Source organism: Theobroma umbraticum, unplaced genomic scaffold, assembly GCF_002168275.2.
Source record: "Theobroma umbraticum cultivar Fairchild unplaced genomic scaffold, ASM216827v3 scaffold_55.0, whole genome shotgun sequence".
Taxonomy (NCBI): domain Eukaryota; kingdom Viridiplantae; phylum Streptophyta; class Magnoliopsida; order Malvales; family Malvaceae; genus Theobroma; species Theobroma umbraticum.
The window spans coordinates 2266975-2271938 of NW_018397270.1; positions in this window are offsets into that span (position 1 = coordinate 2266975).

A 4964-nucleotide genomic window follows, 5' to 3' on the forward strand; every position below is an offset into this window, starting at 1 on the left:
GCCATTTTTCTTAAATGTATCGCAAATCTCTAGGAAATTCACAATATGTGCATTAAGATCATCATTTGGCAATCCCCCAAATTGAATTGAAGTTTGAACCATCTGAATAATTGTTGGCTTAATTTCAAAATTATTGGCTTGGTGGTAAGTCTACGAATGCTAGAATAAAGGTCTTGAATGAGAAGTACAGCATATTCTCATAAGAACTTGCTATGCTTTTGTTGATCAGCCAATGTTTCGAATTGAGTTGAAGCTTGTGAATTTTCTTTTTGAAGTTTTAAATGAGTCTTTTTAATTTCTAGATCAAAAGGAACAATCTCCAAACTTCTCACTCTACATTAAACGACCAACAATACTTGAAAACAATGAAAAAGAAAGTTTGAATTAACACTAAGATGGCTTGGTATTAATTTCAACAAAGAAAATTTGGCACAAATTCCTCTACAACAAGATCTATATGAATCAACCGATTGGCTTTCAAGCCAAAAGAAAAAAAAACACAAGGTGTGTCACTTAAAATGTTCTATCAATCACCTAAAATAGTCATCCTGGCAATGGTATCTTCATTTTCATCAAGTAATCATTTTCATAGGCTTTCTAATTATTGAAAAGGACCATTGTGTACATATAAAGAGATCAAGGAATAAGTTCCTCATTTTTTCATTATATGTGCATGATATCCTATCAACTGGGAATGACATGGAGTTGATTGTCACCAATCAAAAGTGGTTGTCTTCCATTTCGAGATAAAAGACATAGGACAAGCTGAATACATCCTCGAGGATAAGATCTTGAGAATACATTCAAAGAAGTTCTTGAGTTTATCTCAAGAAAATTACATTCAAAGGGTTTTAGAATGATTTTGTATGCAAAACTCCAAGCCTATAAACACTCCAATAGAGAAAGGTCTACATCTTAGCATGAAATAATGTCCTAAAACTGAACAAGAAAAGAAACAAATGGAAAAAGTACCATACAAAAATGCTATTGAAAGTTTGATGTACATTGTGATGTGTACTCGATGAGACATATGCTTTGCAGTTGGTATATATGGTCAATAGGTACCAAAATAATCCAAAGATTGCCCATTGGGCTGTGGTTAAAAGGATACTACAATATGTAAGAGGAAACACTAATTTAGCTTTGTGTTGTCAAGGTGGAAGTCTAAAATTGGTCGAATATAGTAATGTTGATAACATCAGTAATGAAAATGACCAAAAGTCTACTTTAGGATATGATTTTATACTTAGAGGTGGAGTTGTCTCTTAGAGTATCAAGAAGCAGCTTTGTACTACTCTTTATACTATGGAAACGAAGTATGTAGCATGTTGTGCTGCAATACAAAAAAGTAGTTGGGTTAAGAAGATTCTTGCAAAGCTTGAGCATTACTGGGCATCTTTGTGAAACCGTTGTACTTTATTGCGACGACACAACTGCCATAGCTTATGCAAAAGATCTTAAGTACCATAGCAAAACCAAACACATTGATAAATATTATCACTACATTTGTGGGCATCATTGCACAAGGTTTTGTTTTGTTGAAGTTAATCTCCAAAACTAATATGTAAATAGACCCATTTACTAAACATATTGTTATAAATGATTTTTGGAAGCATATTAGGAGTTTAAGGTTATTACACATTTAATGTTTAAGGTTTAGGGTTTAAGGTTATTACACATTTAATGTTTAGGGTTTAAAATATTATTACCCTAAACCTTTTTTTTTTGAACAATTAATAAATTATCTAAAGTTGAATTATTTGACCAAATGTTGTTAATTAATTAGAGCACATATCTAAGATAATTATTGTCACCTACACAGGATAATCACCCTAATGTTGCGGTAACATGTGGGATGAGACTTAAATGATCACAAGGTACCAAGCATTTTGGATCTCTGTCTCACATCAATTTTGAGCAAAGATGTTATCAATATCACTTAGACTTGAAGTCAAGATGAGGTTTATAGAGTCGAACATGGAGATTACCCACACTTCATGATGTCAATCATAGTCAAATTGGAATCTTAGGGGATTCAAGTCAATCCTTTTTATAAGGATTAGATTGAGATCCATATGGTGTTTTTGATATGATAAACCCTAAGTGGAAGATCCAACGTAACATACATTTAATATCGTACATGCTATTACTGACCAATGGAAAGGAGTGATTGAATAGATCCCTGTTTCATTATTATGTGAGTTCTAAGGACTTATGTAGTCCAAATCCCATATGTTTTGGGACTCAGATCTATGATATGAGGTTGAGATTTGGTGTTGTTATTTTAGCATAATCTCTAAGGGTCAAGAATGATGTGATATAGTGGAACATGACTAGGAAAGCAATCAAATCTTAATGGATTACCATGAGTATCCAAGGAAAAGTCATTAAACATCTCACATAAATAGTTTATAACTCATTGCCCGGGTGGTTATAAAACATTAGTTGTTAGATATAACCATGAGTTTAGACACAAAAAGATTTTGAATAGATCTTTTGTGTAAGAGGGATCAAGGATGCAAAATCTTATGTGATTAAGATGATTTGGGCATGACAAGAACTTGTGTATTGTTATGTTAGTAAGATACTAACTAAATATCTCAATGCTCACCAATACCGTTTTCGCATTGGTCACACGTTCCATGTTTCCTATATGACAATGCATGGAGAATGCATTAGATTGAGGATTGTACATGTTGATGCCAATGTGTATGAGTGGAAGATGTTGCATTCAGATGTGGTGTTTCCACATGGCATGCAACTGCATTAATTATTTATGAATAATTAATAAATATTTATTTAATTAATGTTGGATATTGTTATGATATTTTTAAATTAAATAATTGGAAAAACCTATTTATAAGATAATTGGGGTAAGATATAAATTTGAATTTAATTTTTTTAATTTTAAATTAGGATTATCTATGTAATAATCCATAAGAGATAAAGTTCTTAAGTCAGTTATCTTCAAAATGTTAGCTCATTGAATCAAATAACAAAATCCTCCAAGAAACGGGTGAATTGGATTTTAAAACTTTTGGAGTTCTTGAAGTAAATAGCTATAGTTGACTATGGAAAAGCTCTAGTCGACTGTGGTTGTGTTTCTCCACAGTAAAACCTTTCAAAAACTAATTAAACAAATGTTTACTTGACTATGAAGGCTTGATAGTCGACCTTGGATCCAAAACTCATTTTGAAAGCTCATAAGAAGAATTTCATAGAAGACTACGACAAATATGCAAATTTTAATCAAATCTACTCAATCAAACATAGGCAAATGATCACTTTTGAATGCTAAAAATGTTTTTCAAGTGTAACAAGAATAATCATAAGAAATATGTTTCAAGAAATCTTTTCAACAATAAGTGAATAAGTAATGATAGCAAAAAGGTTTTTAACAAAGAAGCAAACCAAAATGTGAAGAGAATAAATCAAGACATAAGCAATTTATGAAGTGGGTTTTCTTGAAATCAAGTGTAGCAATTCATGAAGACAAAAGAAATTTATAAAGGTTCGACTTTCTCAAATAACTACGTCTTCTCTCTTAGCAAGCTAAAGAGTTTTAAATCCACTCAAGGAAACATGTTTTTTAATGAGATCAAGCATTAAACCCTCATAACGACTTTTCAAAAGATCAACCAACAACCCTTACAAATACCTTTTAACATAAACAAGCACAACCCATGCTTTTTAACTGGCTTAACCACAGACCTTACAAATGCCTTTTAATGGGATCAAGCATAACCTTTACAATGCCTTTTACCCAGAACAAGCACAACCCATGATTTTTAACAGGATCAACCACAAACCCACACTAACTTTTCAAGGATAAGTTAGAAACTTTATACAGAATAGCAAAAGTGCCTCTACGAGGCGGATTTTGCTTGTTTGGTATAATGGAGGAAGAATGCCTAACCATGTATAAAAAGATTGGATATATTGATTGGAGTATAAAGATAAAGAAGGTTTATCTCAAGTAGTCTTGGTTTTGCTTGGTTTTCTCCCTTTTGTTTTCAAGACCATGATTTTCAAGAGTTTGGCCATTTTTCTTTTTTCTTCCTTACCTTGAAATGCTTACAAATGGTCCTTTTTATAGTTGAAGAAGTCTTGGAGCCATTAGTGGTGATTAAAGCAAGAAACTAGCCATTTTCCTTTTGAATTTTGTATCTAACGGTCATCTATAGTCAAGCATAGAAGTTCTCTAATTGTTTCACTTCCAAAATGCTTTTACTTTTTCCATCAGAGCTTAAAGGGTCGACAAAACTATAACCATTTTAAAAGTAACAATCTTTCTCTTTTCGATATGACAAAACAATGAGTATAATTTGCATTCAAAATAATTTTAAGATTAAATTCTCCCTCTCAACATATGCATCAAATTTGCTCATAAACCTTCTCCCCCATCAAAAAGGTTAAGAAGTATGAGTGTTAACCATTTAAGCTCAAGAAACAATAAGATCACAAGTCATCAAGTCATTAAGTCAGGCATAAAGCCATTTAACTACTCAACTATGACCAAGTATTAAGACATTAAAAACAAGTATGTCATATATATATGTGGGTGTGGGAGTGGGTGTGGGTGTGGGTGTGGGTGTGTGTGTGTGTGTGTGTGAGGTCAAAATGTGAGCATACCGTTCATGACGTTCAAGGAAGGTAAGCATAAAGATATCCGATAAGCACATAGACCATAATCTCACTAAGATTCAACTCCAACACCAAGTGTTAAAGATCAATATAATGCTTAAAATACCAATCGATAGATTTAAGTAAAATATCCCCTTTCTAAAAGCAAATAAGCATATAAACAATTTCAAAAGATAGAATCATTTTAAAGCTTATTGAATCAATTGGTAAAACTCTAGTAAAGACTCCTCATTTTGAAAGGACTTCTAGCATATCATGCATTTCAAGCATATTTCAAAAACATATGGTCATTTTAAAACTCAAGTGAGAAAAAAGCAATA